General features: G+C 46.0%; 1 pseudogene; it reads left to right on the top strand.

Moving 5' to 3' along the window:
• The first annotated feature begins 3,397 nt into the window (after positions 1-3,397).
• Positions 3,398-17,332, top strand: LOC136175748 (2-acylglycerol O-acyltransferase 2-like; annotated as a pseudogene).
• The last annotated feature ends 1,688 nt before the right edge of the window (positions 17,333-19,020 follow it).

The raw sequence follows: 19,020 nt of genomic DNA, 5'->3' as shown, positions 1-19,020 counted from the left end.
CCTGAAGCTGATGAAAGAACAACTTACCGGACAATCCACAAAACAGATCCAAGGATGGAGGCTGCCATGTTGTCCCGCCCCATTCAGTCAGTCAGCTCAGTCACTCAGTCGTGTCTGACTCTTAGGTGACCCCATGAATCGCAGCATGCCAGGCCTCCTGTCCATCATCAACTCCCGGAGTCTACTCAAACTCATGTCCATCGGGTCAGTAATGCCATCCAACCATCTCCAACCATCTCATCCTCTGTCATCCCCTTCTCCTCCTGCCCACAATTCCTCCCAGCATCAGGGTCTTTTCCAAAGAGCCAACTCTTCCCGTGAGGTGGCCAAAGTACTGAAGTTTCAGCTTCAGCATCAGTCCTTCCAATGGACACCCAGGACTGATCTCCTTAGAATGGACTGGTTGGATCTCCTTGCTGTCCAAGGGACTCTCAAGAGTCTTCTCCAATACCACGGTTCAAAAACATCAATTCTTCGGTGCTCAGCTTTCTTCACAGTCCAACTCTCACATCCATACATGACCACTGGAAAAACCATAGCCTTGACTAGACAGACCTTTGTTGGTAACATAATGTCTCTGCTTTTTAATATGTTGTCTAGCTTGGTCATAACTTTTCTTTCAAGGGGTAAGTGTCTTTTAGTCTCATGGCTGCAATCACCATCTGCAGGTGATTTTGGAGCCCAGAAAATAAAGTCTGTCACTGTTTCCACTGTTTCCCCATCTATTTGTCATGAAGTGATGGGACCAGATGCCATGATCTTAGTTTTCTGAATGTTGAGCTTTAAGCCAACTTTTTTATTCTTCTCTTTCACTTTTGTCAAGAGGCTTTTTAGTTCCTCTTCACTTTCTGCCATAAGGGTGGTGTCATCTGCATATCTGAGGTTATTGATATTTCTCCCAGCAATCTTGATTCCAGCTTGTGCTTCTTCCAGTCCAGCATTTCTCATGATGTACTCTGCATATAAGTTACATAAGCAGGGTGACAATATACAGCCTTGGCATACTCCTTTTCCTATTTGGAACTAGTCTGTTGTTCCATGTCCAGTTCTAACTGTTGCTTCCTGACCTGCATACAAATTTCTCAAAAGGCAGGTCAGGTGGTCTGGTATGCCCATCTCTTTCAGAATTTTCCACAGTTTGTTGTGATCCACACAGTCAAAGGCTTTGGCATAGTCAATAAAGCAGAAATAGATGTTTTTCTGAAACTCTCTTGCTTTTTTGATGATCCAGCGGATGTTAGCAATTTGATCTCTGATTCCTCTGCCTTTTCTAAAACCAGCTTGAACATCTGGAAGTTCCCGGTTCACATATTGCTGAAGCCTGGCTTGGAGAATTTTGAGCATTACTTTACTAGTGTGTGAGATGAGTGCAATTGTGCAGTAGTTTGAGCATTCTTTGGAATTGCCTTTCTTTGGGATTGGAATGAAAACGGACCTTTTCCAGTCCTGTGGCCACTGCTGAGTTTTTCAAATTTGCTGGCATATTGAGTGCAGCACTTTCACAGCATCATCTTTTAGGATTTGAAATAGCTCAACTGGAATTCCATCCCCTCCACTAGCTTTGTTCGTAGTGATGCTTTCTAAGGCCCATTTGACTTCATATTCCAGGATGTCTGGCTCTAGGTGAGTGATCACACCATCGTGATTATCTGGGTCATGAAGATCTTTTTTGTTCAGTGCTTCTGTGTATTCTTGCCACCTCTTCTAAATATCTTCTGCTTCTGTTAGGTCCGTACCATTTCTGTCCTTTATTGTGCCCATCTTGGGAGGAAACCTCTAATTTTCTTGAAGAGATCTCTAGTCTTTCCCATTCTGTTGTTTTCCTCTATTTCTTTGCCTTGATCACTGAGGAAGGCTTTCTTATCTCTCCTTGCTATTCTTTGGAACTCTACATTCAAATGGGAATATCTTTCCCTTTCTCCTTTTTTTTTGCTTCTCTTCTTTTCACAGCTATTTGTAAGGACTCCTCAGACAACCATTTTGCCTTTTTGCTGTTCTTTTCCATGGGGATGGTCTTGATCTCTGTCTCCTGTAAAATGTCACGAACCTCTGTCCATAGTTCATCAGGCATGCTGTCTATCAGATCTAGTCCCTTAAATCTATTTCTCACTTTCACTGTATAGTCATAAGGGATTTGATTTATGTCATACCTGAATGGTCTAGTGGTTTTCCCTACTTTCTTCAGTTTAAGTTCAACCTCTGTTAAGCATTGAGAAAACACTGTTAAGCACAATGAAGTACACGAGGAATCCCAGATCTGAGCAGTGAAAGTGCAGAGTCCTAACCAGTTGACCGCCAGTGTAATGTGTAATGACTTTGGGAAACTCTATTGCTTTGTGGAGACTGTAGAAAGGGTGTGTGAGGGGAGGTCAAGTTCAGTTCTAGATAGACTGTGATGGAAGTGCCGAGGAGAGTAGCCAAGAGAATGTCAAGTACCCACCTACAAAGTCAAGTCTGGAGCCTGGGGGAGGTCAGGCAGGAGATGCAGTTTAGAAGCCTTCATCCTGTAGACAGATTCCAAGGCCATGAGCCTGGATGAAGTCCCTGCAGGAGAGAGGGTGGAGAGAAGAGGGAAGGTCCAGAGACTGAGGGGACAGGAGGATTCTCAAACACTTAACCTGGTGAAGGATAAGAGCCACTGTGGAGACCCAGGGGCAGCCAGAGGGGCAGGAGGCAAACCAGGAGAGGGTAGTGTCCATAGGCCAAGTGCTTTCAAGGAGGAGGGAGGGACCAACTGTGTCTGAGGCTGCTGAGAGGTCAAGACAAGAGCTGAGAATTGACCACTGGATTCAGCAGCATGGAGGCCACTGGTGAACTTGTCAGGGGCAGTTTTGTGGAAGAATGATGTCTGAAGTCTAGAGGAGGGAGGGCAGAATGAGAGGGGGAGGGTGTTTAATGCAGATGGCTCTTTCTTGAGTTGTGCTGTGCAGGTGAGCTGAGGAATAGGGCAGGAGATGGAGGAGATGGTGGGGCCAAGAGATATTTATATGGCAACTCTGAAGGGAAGATATGTGAAGAGGAACCCCTGACCTGGCAGGTGAAAGGAGATTGAGGCCAAGTAGTTGGGTAAGTGAAAAGAGGACAGGATTGGCCTATACTTGCTGCTTCACTTGCCTAATAATGGGTAAGATTAGAGCAAAGATGATCTGGCAGATAATATTCTGCTTGAAGAGTAAACTGTACTTTTCTTCCTCCATATTCAGCTAGGCTCAGGTCAGATGTCTTTAAAGATTTCTCAGGAAATCGGTTCTTGCTGGGGCAGGTGCAATGAGATCTTAGGACTGACTAGATATCCACCCCCAGTCCCCATAAATGCTTAGGTAACTGTTGACAACAATGGAAACCAGCAGGTGTTGCAGAGCTCAGAGAAGACTCCAGAGCCAGCAGAATAACCATTATGGTGGAGTTCGTGCCCTTGTGTGTGCCATGGGAATGCAGGCTGCAGACACTGGTGGTCCTGCAGTGGGTCGGCTGTTTGGTGTCCTTGGGTAAGGCAAGCTGGGTTGGAAAGGGGCAACCTAGGGCACCTGTCACATCTGGTACACACTGTGCACTGATGGGGGAATAATCACCAGCTCAGTGCCTGGGGATCACCAGAAATTAGGAAGATCTTGCTCAGCTTGCCTTGAGGGAGCTCTGGGAGCTGTGTCTGACTAGCTGCGCCAACCCCCAGCCCATCCTGGGTCCTGGGAGTGTCAGGAACGGCACAGGGAGGTGAGGTAGCCTTGGGCCTGGAGCTAGAGGGAGGGCAGCTGAGAAAAGGTATCTGGGCCCACTGGTGCCAGGAGCAGGAGCTTGTACTAATCCCTTATCTGGGGACAAAGGAGAGGCCCAGGTGGGCTTTAGATATAGAAGTAACATGGTCCAATCTGCGTGTGACAGGCTGCAATTCAGGGATCTTCTGTGTTGCGATGTCTGTGGAAGAGAGATCACAGGGAGCGGTTGTTACCAAATCAAATTTGTACCAGCTTGCCTGAGTACAGGAAAGCTCCCATGTTGATACTGGGTTGTGGTGAAAGAAACTGCAGTATTTATTGCAGGGACCAAGCAAAGAGTCCAAATAGTTTTAGTCAAGACACTTGACCCCCTCCCCCTCTCTCTCATGAATTTCAGGGAATGGCTTCTAGAGATTGGGTGAGGTAGAGTTGCTTGGGCACATGATCAGCCCCTAGACAGTTATCTGATTGCTTGGTGGTGAGGTAACTGGGAGCCAACATCACCAACCTTCTGGCTTCCCCTGGTTTGAGGTCTACGGGATGGAGAGAAACTTCCTCTACCTGGTGGTGGCTCAGTGGTGGCTCTGCAAAGAAGCTCAAAGATAAGGCTCAGAATTGTATCTATAGCACTTGTTTTTGTTTTTGTTCAGTTGCTCATTCACGTCCAACTCTTTATGACCCCATGGACGGCAGTATGCCAGGCTTTCCTGTCCTTCAGTCTCTCCTGGAGTTGGCTCAAACTCATGCCCATTGAGTTAATGATGTCATCCAATCATCTCATGCTCTGTTGCTCCCTTCTCCTATCTTCAGTCATTCCCAGCATCAGGGTCTTTTTCAATGAGTTAGCTCTTTGCATCAGGTGGCCGAAGTATTGGAGCTTCAACGTCAGCATCAGTCCTTCCAATGAATATTCAGGATTGGTTTCCTTTAGGATGGACTGGTTGGATCTTCTTTCTGTCCAAGGGACTCTCAGGAGTCTTCTACAGCACCACAGCACTCAGCCTTCTTTATGGTCCAACTCTCACATCCATACATGACTACTGGAAAAACCATAGCTTTAACTAGATGGACTTAGGTTGGCAAAGTGATGTCTCTGCTTTTTAATATGCTATCTAGATTTGTCATAGCTTTTTTTCCCCCAAGAAGCGACTGTCTTTTAATTTCATGACTGCAGTCACCATCTGCAATGATTTTGGAGTTCAAGAAAAGATAGTCTGTCACTATTTCCATTTTCCCCCATCTACTTGCCATGAAGTGATGGGACTAGATGCCATGATCTTAGGTTTTTTTTTTTTTTTTTAAATAATTATTTATTTGGCTTTGCTGAGTCTTAGTTATGACATGTGGGATCTAGTTCCCTGACCAGGGATGGAACCCTGGCCTCCTGCATTGGGAGCTCAGAATTTTAGCCATTGGACCACCAGGGAAGTCCCATGATCTTAGTTTTCTGAATGTTGAGTTTTAAGCCAGCTTTTTCATGCTTCTCTTTCACCTTCATCAAGAGGCTCTTTTGTTCTTCTTTGCTCTCTGCCATGGGCTTCCTTGGTAGCTCAATTGGTAAAGAATCTGCCTGCAATGTAGGAGACCCCAGTTTGAGTCTTTGGTCAGGAAGATCTGCTGGAGAAGGGAACAACTACCCACTTCAGTATTCTGGCCTGGAGAATTCCATGGACAGAGGAGACTGGCAGGCTACAGTCCATGGACTCACAAAGAGTTGGACACAGCTGAGTGATTTTAACTTTCTTTTTTTTGCCATGGAGTGGTATTAACTGTGTGTCTGAAGTTATTGATATTTCTCCTGGCAGTCTTGATTCCAGCTTGAGTTTCATCCAGCCTTGCATTTGGCTTGATGTACTCTGCATATAATTTAAATAAGCAGGGGTACAATATACAGCCTTGACATATCCCTTTCCTAATTGAACCAGTTCGTTGTTCCTTGTTTGGTTCTAACTGTTGCATCTTGACCTATATACAGGTTTTTCAGGAGGCAGGTAAGGCGATCTGGTATCCCCATCTCTTTAAGAATTTTCCACAGTTTGTTGTGACCCACACAGTCAAAGGTTTTAGCATAGTCAATAGGGCCAAATCCAGCCTCCTGATTGTGCTTGTATTTTTGTAGAGCCCAAGAGCCAAGAATGGGTTTTACAGTTTAAATGCTTGTATGAGAAATGATTTTGTACCTATGCAGTATCCTCCAAATTGCCTCTTGAACCTCACATTCTGAATTACAGCTCTGAATTCTGAAAAGATTACTTACCTTGGTCTATGGAGGATAGCAGTGGGCAGAGAGATGGGGCCCCTTTTCAAAGATACTTAAGAGGTTGTCCACAGACAGAATGCAGACTGGCAGGAAAGTAAGGGTTTCCAGTGCTCCAGTAAATGCTGCACATGTAGTGAACTGCTGACTCATGCTGGACATAGAGCAGGCATTTGGGGGAGGGGCAAAGAAATGGCCTGAAAAGTCAACAGGGACCTGTCATCAAGGTCTCAAGTCCAAGAAACAAATACTTTCCATTGGTTACTTGTTTACTCTGTTTTCTTTTTTTCTTTAATGCACATACTCACACAGGAAGGTAAGCTCCTTTCAAACAGGTGGTCTTCTCATCTGTGTCTCCAGCTCCTTGAAGAGTTGATGTTGATAAGTGTTGAATGAATGAATGTTGGGAGCATGATGGAGCAAAACTGTAGAACTGAATGTCAGGTCCCATCCTACTAGCTTGCTGTGTGACCTTAGCCAATCTGCCTATCCTCTTGGTAAAGTGTGGTTTTACATTTTTCCTTCTGGGTATTATGAGGGGAAAGAAGGGATCTTCCATTCTCAGGGACTGGAAATACTCCCAAGTTTGACAATGCCCGCTGATAGGAGTTAAAATATGAGCCCAGGGTGAGGTATACTGTGGGGTGAGGAGAGTTTTTTTGGTCAAGTGGAAATACAAGCATTTTTAAAATCTTTTATTTTCTGAGTGAAAAATGAATCTATATTATTGTAACTCATCCAAATAGAATATGTACGCTAAAAGTGAATTGTACCCTGTAGGGAGCCACTGTGAACAAGTTGGGTTCTATTCTCTAGACCAGACATGGGAGTTCTTATTTCATGGGTACAGAGGTTCAGTTTGGGAAGATGAAAAGACTTCCAGAGACGAAGGATAGTGATTGTTACACAATATGAGTGAATTAATGTCATCAACAATACACTAAAAACCATTTCAGGTATATGCCCAGGAATGGGAATGCTGGGTCTAATGGTAGCTCTATCTTTGATTTCATAAGGTATCTCATTATAGTTCTCCATAGTGCCTTTGTCAAGAAAACCACAATTTGAAAAGATCCAAGCACCACAATGTTCTTTGCAGCACTATTTACAATAACTAAGACATGAAAACGATCTAAATGTCCACTGACAGAAGAATGGATCAAGAAGATGTAGAACATATAGATAATGGAATATTACTCAGCTATTAAACAGAACAAAACAATGCCACTTGCAGGAACATGGATGGACCTAGAGATTGTTATACTGAGTGAAGTAAGTCAGAAACAAAAAGACAAATATTAGTTGGAGACTAATTACAATATTGTAGTGGTTTTTGCCATACATTGACATAAATCAGCCATGGATTTACATGTGTTCCCCATCCTGAACCCCCCTCCCACCTCCCTCCCCATCCCGTCTCTCTGGGTCTTCCCAGTGCACCAGCCCCGAGCACTTGTCTCATGCAGCCAACATGGACTGGCGATCTGTTTCACACTTGATAATATACATGTTTTGATGCTATTCTTTCAGATTATCCCACACTCGCCTTCTCCCATAGAGTCCAAAAGTCTGTTCTATTCATCTATGTCTCTTTTCTGTAATGTTAAGTGTTTGGATAGGTTTAGTGAAATAAAGACTGAAAAGGAAAAAAAAAAAAAAAACAAAAATGAAAAGACAAATATTATATGGTGTCACTTATATGCAGAATCAACTAAAAGGGCACAAATAATTTTATTTATTTATATATCATTAATGGAGTCATGGATGTAGAAAACAAACTTATGGTTACCAGGGGAACCAAGTAGGGAAAGAAATATTGGGGGATTTGGATTGACATATACACACTACCATCTACAAAATAGATAGATTAGACCTATTAGACAGAGTGACTGATGAACTATGGATGGAGGTCCATGACATTGTACAGGAGATAGGGATCAAGACCATCCCCAAGAAAAAAAAATGCAAACAAGAAAAATGGCTGTCTGAGGAGTCTTTACAAATAGCTGTGAAAAGAAGGGAAGCGAAAAGCAAAGGAGAAAAGGAAAGATATACCTATTTGAATGCAGAGTTCCAAAGAATAGCAAGGAGAGATATGAAAGCCTTCCTCAGTGATCAGTGCAAAGAAATAGAGGAAAATAATAGAATGGGGAAGACTAGATATCTCTTCAAGAAAATTAGAGATACCAAGGGAACATTTCATGCCAAAATGGGCTCAATAAAGGGCAGAAATGGTATGGACCTAACAGAAGCAGAAGATATTAAGAAGAGGTGGCAAGAATACACAGAAGCACTGAACAAAAAGGATCTTCATGACCCAGATAATCACGATGGTGTGATCACTCACCTAGAGTCAGACATCCTGGAATGTGAAGTCAAATGGGCCTTAGAAAGCATCACTACGAACAAAGCTAGTGGAGGGGATGGAATTTCAGTTGAGCTATTTCAAATCCTAAAAGATGATGCTGCAAAAGTGCTGCACTCAATATGCTAGCAAATTTGGAAAACTCAGCAGTGGCCACAGGACTGGAAAAGGTCCGTTTTCATTCCAATCCCAAAGAAAGGCAATGCCGAAGAATGCTCAAACTACTGCACAATTACACTCATCTCACACACTAGTAAAGTAATGCTCAAAATTCTCCAAGCCAGGCTTCAGCAATACGTGAATCGAGAACTTCCAGATATTCAATCTGGTTTTAGAAAAGGCAGAGGAACCAGAGATCAAATTGCCAACATCTGCTGGATCATCGAAAAAGCAAGAGAGTTCCAGAAAAACATCTATTTCTGCTTTATTGACTATGCCAAAGCCTTTGACTGTGTAGATCACAATAAACTGTGGAAAATTCTGAAAGAGATGGGCATACCAGACCACCTGACCTGCCTCTTGAGAAATTTGTATGCAGGTCAGGAAGCAACAGTTGGACATGGAACAACAGACTAGTTCCAAATAGGAAAAGGAGTATGCCAAGGCTGTATATTGTCACCCTGCTTATGTAACTTATATGCAGAGTACATCATGAGAAATGCTGGACTGGAAGAAGCACAAGCTGGAATCAAGATTGCCAGGAGAAATATCAATAACCTCAGGTATGTAGATGACACCACCCTTATGGCAGAAAGTGAAGAGGAACTAAAAAGCCTCTTGATGAAAGTGAAAGAGGATAGTGAAAAAGTTGACTTAAAGCTCAACATTCAGAAAACTAAGATCATGACATCTAGTCCCATCACTTCATGACAAATAGATGAGGAAACAGTGTCAGACTTTATTTTTCTGTGCTCCAAAGTCACTGCAGATGGTGACTGCAGCCATGAAATTAAAAGATGCTTACTCCTTGGAAGGAAAGTTATGACCAACCTAGACAGCATATTAAAAGCAGAGACATTACTTTGACAACAAAGGTCTGTCTAGTCAAGGCTATGGTTTTTCCAGTGGTCACGTATGGATGTGAGAGTTGGACTCTAAAGAAAGCCGAGCCGTGATGAATTGATGTTTTTGAACCGTGGTATTGGAGAAGACTCTTGAGAGTCCCTTGGACAGCAAGGAGATCCAACCAGTCCATTCTAAAGGAGATCAGTCCTGGGTGTCCACTGGAAGGACTGATGTTGAAGCTGAAACTCCAATACTTTGACCATCTGATGCGAAGAGCTGACTCATTTGAGAAGACTCTGATGCTGGGAAAGAATGAGGGCAGGAGGAGAAGGGGACAACAGAGGATGAGATGGTTGAATGGCATCACGGACTCAATGGACATGAACTCTGGGAGTTGGTGATGGACAGGGAGGCCTGGCATGCTGTGGTCCATGGGGTCGCAAAGAGTCGGACACGATTGAGCAACTGAAGTGAACTGAACTGAACTGATCTATAAAATAGATAACTAATAAGAACCTCTATAGAGCACATAGAGCATTGTTTATATGGGAAAAGAATTTTTAAAAAGTGTGGATATGTGTGTACATATAACTCATTTACTTTCTTGTACACCTGAAATGAACACACTGTGAATTAACTATACTCTAATAAAAATTTTTTTAAAAAATACTGAAATACAAAAAATTATTTTGATGATAAGTATTATGTTTAATCTATGTTTTACTACCATAAAAAATTGAATAAACAATACAAACTGCCCCAGACACAACACTGAAGTCCCCAGCATAATGGCAAGAATATGTGTGTTGTTCACAGGTGGATCACCAGCATCTGACACATTGTAGGTGCTCTGAATAAAGTGAGCTTCTGTGAGCCCCAACCTACTCAGCTTATGCATTTACTACTATTCAGACTGGATCAAAAGTCTTGCCTCCTGGAAGTTGGCCATGAATGATAAGCCCAGTCTACCTTACTTTCAACTGGAATACAAGTGGAAGTTGATCTTCTTAAAGAGTGTGAGAGCATGGTGTCAAGTAGAGGGAATGGAATGGAGAGACACAATATTTTCTAAGAATGAGGTCCATTGGCTTCAGATTAAAGACAGCCTCACAGACCACCTGACCCTGAGTTAAAGCTGGGATTAGCCTGTGAAAGGAACTCAGAAAATCCTAAGTCTGGGATGAATTCCTCTCTGTGCTGCTCCTAGTCCTGTTGCACTCCTGATGTACAGGCCAGGCATGGGTTGCCCTCTTCTTCTCTCTCTCCTTCAGTAGGACAAGGTATAGCAGTGGAGAAAAGAGCTGAGCAAAAGCTAAAGAGCCCAAGGAGTTGTATCAACACTGAACAGCTTAGTGCAGCTGGAACATGGGGTGCAGTGAGGCTGGAGCAAGAGAGAGCAAGACAGGCCACCAGTGGGGAGCTTGAAATCAGGCTGAGCTGCTTGAGCTGAGCCTCAAAGTTATGATAAAGCATGGGAGGACTTTAGCTAAAGCGAGGGTCTATCTATGCAATACAAAATTATGGAAAGATGTGCTGGGGGTAAACAGGAAGTGGGTTGGGTAGAAAGAATCTCTATTGTCTCTGGGGTCTCACAGAATGGATACTAGAGAGTTCTGTCACATTTCCACCAGGCATCTATTGATGAATAAGACAGAGAAGGAGGTGGAGGGGGAAGACCCAAGTGAGAAAAGTGTCTGGTGCTGTGGGAAAAAGTGAGTTTGGACTCAGTCTTACCTGGTTTCAAATCCAGGCTCAGGGTGACACTAAATGTGTTGCTTGTATTCCCTCTTCCTTGAAGGCTTGAGAAGCTGATTTCTTCCTCCTGGGCTGAGGACTGGACAGAAGAGTGCTGCTAGTGCTGGGCAAGTGGGGAGAGCTCTTTCCTTCAGACTGCTGACCACTAAAGCTTCTGCTTCCCTTCCCAGCCATTCTCTGCAGTGTGGTCTTCATAGGCCTCCTGTTCACAAGATTCTGGATCATCAGTATTCTGTATGCAGTGTGGTGGTACCTAGATTGAGCCAAGCCTTGGCAGGGGAGCAGGCACATTGATGTACTAAGGCGCTGTGTTGTATGGAAGTACATGAAGGACTATTTCCCCATCTTGGTAAGTATGGGGCTGGCTAGGGAGTGGTCAGGACCATAGTCCCCATGTGACCCTGTGTGCAGTGAGCAGAATACTGGGCTTGGAGACAGGAGACAGGCTTTTACCACTGTGTGGCCCAAGAAGAGTCAGTTTCTGTCTGACTGTTTTCTTATGTGTAGAGATCTGGAGCCAATATGAGGATTGATGTATGAATGAGATTTGAAGGGCTCTGTGGGGCAATTGGTGAGGCACACATATGTATCTTAGCACACAGGTGTAAAGCCTTTAGAGTGTAAGTTTTGGGGTGAAGGATTCAATTATAAATACAAGGCATCAAGACAGCATCTAGCCCACACTATATCAGATGATGAGACTGGAGGAAGGAGGAAGGTGTGATCAAGGACACACAGCGAGTTCATTTACTGCTTTTAAAATGTGTGGTTAGCTCTGAGGATAGAAGCAGAGCAGAGAGCACTCAGGATGAATCCTGCCTGAACTCCAGTGTGCTGTGTGTCCTAGGCCAGAGCCTTGTCCATTCTGAATCCTAGTTTCCACACAAAATTGATCCCTTGTATTTTGCATGTCTCTTAGTCTCTTGCTCAGGGTACTTCATGCCCAGTTTAGACACGTGACTCTACCCCCAAATCAGACATTAGTAATGGAGGACCCTGAATTTGAGTCAACTGACCTTTTGCTCCATTCCTGAATTCCAGACAGACTAAACCCTTGGATGTAAGCAGCTGTGATGGTTAATTGTCTAGTGGGGACAGGAAGAGGAAGGCAGTGAGGACACAGAGAGGAGCCAGGCAGGGACAGGTGACCCTTTCTGGACACAGGAGAGAAGAATGTATGTGGTGTCTCCTCTGAGGGTGGACATCATAGATTCTACTACCAGGTCTGCAACACGCCAGCTGTAGGACCTGGGGTGAGTTACACACGCTCTCTGAGCCTTGATTTCTCCATTGTAAATTAGAGATGCTGTCACATACGTCATTGGGTTGCATGGATTCCATAAGACATCAGGTCATCCTGGGACCTTCTAAGGTCAGCATCTGGCTCTCCTTTCACACCTGGAGCTGCTGTCATTTGTACATCTGGCAGAAAAATGGTGCTGAGTTGCTCTGTGCCAGTCTTATCTATGTCTGTTCTGTCCGTCCTCTAGTCAAATAGGGCTCTGTTGACTTTGTGGGAAACTGAAACTGAATTGCAGAAATTCCACATACACAGGGTTCAGGATTGTAGGCCACTTGCAGTCCTGTGGGATCAACACCTGCAGAGGGCAGGCAGTACCACCGAGTGGCCAGCAGAGGGAGAGATGACATGCACTTTGACCTCCCTGTCCTGGACTGAGGCCTGCAGGGGTTGCTGTGGAGCGCAGATTCTGGACTCTTGTCACCTCCCAGGAGAACTTTCAAGTCATCCACACAGCTTTACAGAGCAGGCCCTGCAGGGATGTTAGGAGGTTAGGAAGGAGAGGGGCCAGGGAGTCTCCATTGTCTACTGAAAACAAATGCACAACTCAAAAGTTGTGAGGGGTTTTGTTCTGGGACCTTACTGAGGACTGTAGTCAGGAGAGAGCCTCTCAGTAATCTCTGGGGAGCTGTTCTAAAAGGTAAGGGAGGAGTCAGAACTTACAAATTTTGCTGGAAAAAACAAAAAACCAAAAACCTATGTAGCCAAATTTCAAAAGATTACTTGCCAGTCACAAAAAGCAGATGTCTCAAGTTAATAATTTTTGTCCTTTTCTATGTAAGGGAAGATGGGAAAATTTGGGCTCACTGCAATTATTCCTGTGATGTGCATCCTCACTCACTGTGACCAGTATCCTGTTTTCCTCCATCCAGAATTCCTTTCAAGGCCCATTGTCAGTGGCAGCTACAGTGGCTGCTGGCTTGAAGGCAGACAAACAACATTCCTTGTCCTTACATCTCTGCTGGGTCTACTTCACATCACAAACCTTTGCGCTGTGATTCTATGAGCTAGGGCCTAATGGTACAGTTTCTAGTGAAATTAGGAGACTACTCCTGAGCACTGGAGCTTTCTAAATGCACCCTATGGGCTTCCTAAAGAGGTGATGGTGGAGAATCAGGCAGTGTTTCCTCCAGGACAAGCTGCCTTCACCTCATGCTGAAGATCAGTCCAGGACCTGGGTTTCTGCATGAAGATTTCATTATCCTAGAGCAGCAGTATCTACACAGGCCAAGGCCTGAGCAAGGGTACAGTGCTGTGGGCAGGCTATGACCTGGTGTCAGGAAGTGCTGCAGTCTTGGCCGGACACTTCCCTGGCCCCCTCTCCACTCACACCTGTGGACATCACCAGAGACTTCATGCCCCTCCTCCTGGCACCCACATCCCTGTGCTCTGGGGTCTCTTACACTGAGTACAGGGACTCAGGGGTCCACCCCAACCTGGGACAGAACTCCAGCTGCCACAGTCCTTAGAGAGATGCTCACTCCCTCCTATGATGGCTCCTTTATTTTGGGTGGGCTCTGCCTGGGATTAGGTCTCCCTTCACATAGGACAGGGGCTTGTGTCACCATCACTCTGCCAGGAGTCCTACCTCTGCCTTGGGCAGGGATCTTCCTTCCCTGGCAGGGGACATTGGCCTCATCCATTCATGGGTCCGCTCTCTCCATCTTCATTCCATGGTCTCCCAGAGCATCTCCTCTGCTCCAGGCCTGCACCAGGAACAAGGATCCTCTGATAGGCCATCTCTAATTTCAGGACACTCACATGGGAGTGTGATAGCACTTGGGCACAGGGGAGACATAGAAGAGGACAGAAAGTCATCAGGGAGACCAGGGTGGTCACGAGGTGCAGCCCCAATTCACAAGGCTGCTGTCCCTGCAGCTGGTCAAGACTGCTGACCTGAACCCCTCCCGGAACTACCTTGCTGGCTACCACCCCCATGGGATCACAGCTGTTGGAGCTTTTACCAACAGCACAGAAGGCACTGGTTTTTCCTCACTGTTCCCTGGGATCTGCTCACATCTGATGCTGCTGAACTTGTGGTTCTGTGCCTCTGTCTTCAGGGATTATATCATAATAGGCAGTGAGTCTTCCCAACCCTGGGTAGCCCAGGTAGATGAGGTCTGCTGGCATGGAGGAGGGATTTTAAGGAGGGCTGCCAACTGTTCTTGCAAGTGAATGTGTAGTGGAGAAGGAAGCTAGACTCAAGGAAGCACTTCCCACAGTACTGTGCTTAGCAATCTGCTTGACTGGGGGTTGGGAAGACCTGAAAGACGCGGTCCCACCCAGTCCTCAGAGAACTCCCAGCTGGGAACTGGAGTGGGGCCCAGCCTACATCCTCACCCACCATCCTGGCCCCCTTAAAACCGTACTTCATCTTTTTCTTCCCTTCAGGGATGGTTGCTGCAGACAAGGAGAGTGTTTCTCACATTCTGAGCAGGGAAGGAGGTGACAACCTGCTGGCCATCCTTGTTGGGGGCGTCCAGGAGTCACTGGATGCCAGGCCTGGAGCCTACAAGGTGGTGCTGCGGAACCGCAAGGGCTTCATCAGGCTTGCCCTGATGCACAGGTATCAGGGAGAGGGCTCTGGGTTCAACTGGAGATTGGCAAGGATTGTAGTTTGGAGAGAAGACTGCATAGGCAAATGCAGATCCTATTTTGGCAGGGAGAGTCTAAATTCATTGACAATGAAGATTCTGTGTTGGTGATCCATGTACTGTCTCATGCACAAATACCCAGAGAATATTCTAGAAGGAAGATCTTGTGAAGGGATTAAGTCTCAAAAGTCATATTGCTTAAAGTTTGCATTACATCGGAGACCTAGGGAATCTGGGACAATGGAGCTTGGGACATAGCTTAGAACTATTCTCCTATCTTTAAACATCTATGAAGAATACATAGCTAGCTGGGCTGGAAGAAATTTTTCCAGAAAGTTTGGAATTGTTTTATATCTGTGGCATTCTGGATTCACTATCATGTTACAACTGCCAGACAGTGACTCTGAGACAGGCCAAGTCCTGCTTACAGTCACAAAGCAAGGCCGTGGCAGGTCTGGGAGACACCCGAGGCCTCCTACTTTTGTCCCAGGACTTTGTCCTCTCCTCCAGTTCCCGATCACTAGGTCCCTACAGGAGGCTAAGTGACGAGCTTGTGCCTTCTTGCCCCTCCACATGCCCTCTCTCCTGTCTCCCTCTAGGGCAGCTCTGGTGCCGATCTTCCCCTTTGGGGAGAATGACATATATGACCAGGTTGAGAATTCTCCTGGCACATGATTGCGCTGGTTCCAGGATGGACTTCAGAAGATCATGGGAGGCTCTGTCCCGCTCTTTTATGGCCGTGGAGTCTTCCAGTACAGCTTTGGTCTTATGCCCTACCGCCGGCCCATCACCACCATGGATGAGCCTAGACCCAGGCTTAGAGGCGGGAAAGGGCTACAGAGCAAAAGGTGGGCTTGTGCTGCAAGGGAATATGGACATAGACCAGTACACACTTGACTTTGTGGAGCACACTTTCTAGAGTGTTAAACAGAGACACAGGCAAGTAACCCTGATGAAGGCAGTCTAGAATGAGAAGAGTAACAGAAGCACGAAGACCAGTAGCCGCTGCTGATTACTGAGCCCCTGCTTCTGTCAGGCACTGAACGGGCTCCTTACATGCAGCGGCTCAGTTTTCACACAACTTTTGAAGTGGGACACCCATCTCCATTTTATTGATTGCAACTTGAGACATGGAGAAGATAAATCACTTCCAAAAGATTATCCTGGCCTTTGTAACAAAGTTGAGGTTTAATCAGGGTGTTTGACTTATTATTACACCAGAGAAGGAGAGTTTAATTTTGACCAGAGGGTCTTATAAGGCTTATTGGAGAAAGTGAATACTTTCTTGCCTTGGAAAGGGCATTCTAAGCCTGTTAGAATTATGTGTAAAGTAGCAATTAGCAGGTTATGAAGGAGAGTCTGAGGAATTTCTCTGTAAATAGACTTGGCATGGACTTAGCACCATCTTTTCAGCTATTTGATCATCTCATTTGCTTTCTTCTTGAGCTCCAACTAGGTTCCAAAGGCAAAGGTGTGTTCATCTCCACTTATCCAGTCATTTCTTAGTTGAGTACAGGTAACCCCCTCTACCAAACTTTCTCTGCATTGTGTGGTAATATTCTCATGAACGTTTATAGTGTTACTGCCTCCAGACCATTCTCAAGAGAATAAGACATGACAGCTGCTTTCTGAGCCAAGCAGAGCCAGAAGGAGGTTGATATGTCCTCCCATGTCCTCCTTAGAACAGGGGCACTGCAGGCCAGCATGGAGGGAGAGGGGGAAGAAGGATGATTGGGCTGTGGGCCACCTCCTCCCAGCCATACATGCACTTCCAATCATGGCATCTGAGACTCCCAGATCCACCTGTTCCTGAGGCTAAGAGCACATCCCCAGAGCTACGTACAACCTGGCATTGATTGTTTCTGGCTATGTGACCTTGAACAAGTTACTTAACCTCCCTGAGCCTCATGGCCTGAAAGGAATAATAGCAGGTTCTATCACTGCAGGATTGGTAGGATGATATAGGAGATATGACATACAAATGCCAGCTGGAGCTTGGTATTGTTAACATATCAGAATCTTGAAGTTGCCTTAACATCTTTGAACCTGTGACCCAAAATAGAATTGAAAGGGAGAGATAAAGAGTGCTTACCTGCTCAGATGACCACACTATTGGGAACCCCGAGGGTCACTGCACCTTCAGTGGTTCTGGCTCTGAGCCACCACTCACCTCTGTGTCTTGCACTGGGGAAGCCCATAGAGGTGCAGAAGACGCCACATCCCTCCCAGGAGGAGGTGGACAGGCTGCACCAGCGCTACATGCAGGAGCTGGAAAACCTCTCTGAAGCCCACAAGCTCAAGTACAATGTCCCCAGAGACCAACACTTGGAGTTCTACTGAGCGCCTCCCCAGAGAAGGGGCTGCCCCAAAGGTCAGGGCTGGCATTAGGAAGGATGGAGGGAGGTGCTATGATACCAGAAGGCTTCCTTCAGGTGTCTGTTGAACACATCTCCAGAGCCTTCACTGACTCCTGCAACTCCACCCCCTTCCTGGCCCTGGGTCATAGCTCGCTTCTGGCAGAGAAGACCAGACTCTGGCATCGGTGATTTGCTCTCCTGCTATGACTCTTCTGCAAGGAACCGTCTCCTCGATCTGCCCACCTGAGAAGTGGAAGAAATGCTTGGAGAGAATGATGTCTGTGACTCTGTCCTCTGTGGTCCTGTCTCTCAATGGGTAGGACAAGAGCAGCTAGCAGGTTTCTCTTCCTCTGCCTTGAGTGATAGCACAGAAGCAGCCCCCAACTGCAGCCCTTTCTCCTGCAAGCTCCCTCATCCTGCATCCTGCCTGTCCCAGCTCCTCCCTTACTTAGCTGGAGAGGAGGACGAAGCCACAACTCCCCGAAACTGGCACCTTTGAGTTTCTGAGTCGTCTGAGCCCCGAGCTGGCAGCCAGATGGGCCCACGAGGTGGGGAAGGAGACTTCAGCTCTGTCACTGGCTGAATGACCAAGGGCAGATCTCTTCACCCTCCCTCTGAGTCTCAGTCTCTCTGAGGGACTAAGGTGATTTCTGACCTCAGCTCTGATTTCACATGAGCTGAGAGCTCTATGATGTAGCCCTTACTCCTCCTTTGTAACTTCAGCCCTGACCTTGACACAGAAGGACACTCCAAAAATGTCAATTCATCAATGAAAGAATTCTGTTTCAGCCTTCTCTTCCTTCGCCCTACTCCCCAACGGGGAGCCTCCCATTTAATCTCAACCTGGCCCTGTAGCCCTGCTGCTCTGTGTCCTCTTCCCAGATGGTGGATCGCATGGGCCAGAGAATGGCATGTTACTTCTTCCTCCCTGACCAGTCAGCTCCAACTTACCACCTCTGGCCTGTTCTGTGGGAGACAAGGGGGAGGCTATGTACAGACACAGGGCAGACCAGCCAGAGGAAGAACATGAGGAGTGAATGGTCAGTGTCTGCAAGCAGGGCAGATGGGGACAAGCCTCTTATGAGAAGAATTCTGGGTCACTGGGTCTGCGACACCCATCATGAGTGAGGGACAGGATGGCAACATAGGGGTTGTACTGTAAGCCATCACACTTGTTGCAGGAAAATAGCTTTTCTTCCTCCAGAAGCTAATCAACCAATAATTATAAATGCGGGGCATTTCAAGAATGTAAGTTTGAGTCTAAATCTGGCTCAACCCTTTTCAGTGGCCCTGAGCAAGTCATACCCCCTCCATACCTCAGTTTTGCTATCGGAAAAACAAGTATCATAACATTCACCTTGCATCTTGGAGTGAAACAGATATAATGTTATAATGAGCCCTTCTGCATCTCGTGAGGAATGGCACAAGGTAGGTATAAACAGCATTTGGTCATAAATGTGCCCAGCCTCTCACGATGGCCTGATGTTCTGACTGATGACATGGGCGCTATAGGGTCCCAAGAAAGGGGGGAATCAAGAACAGTGGAATTGAGAAGGGGAGTGATAGTTTCCACCCAGGAAAAGGGAGGTAGTGGCAGGTGGGTGGGGCAATGAAGGAAGGCCAGGTTTGCCAAGGACAGAAGTTCCCGTCCCCTGCAGGTTTCCTTTGCTG

The sequence above is a fragment of the Muntiacus reevesi genome, chromosome 9 (assembly GCF_963930625.1).
Source record: "Muntiacus reevesi chromosome 9, mMunRee1.1, whole genome shotgun sequence".
Classification (NCBI taxonomy): domain Eukaryota; kingdom Metazoa; phylum Chordata; class Mammalia; order Artiodactyla; family Cervidae; genus Muntiacus; species Muntiacus reevesi.
Note: the sequence above shows the minus strand (reverse complement) of the source record. Positions and strands in the feature narration are given on the sequence as shown.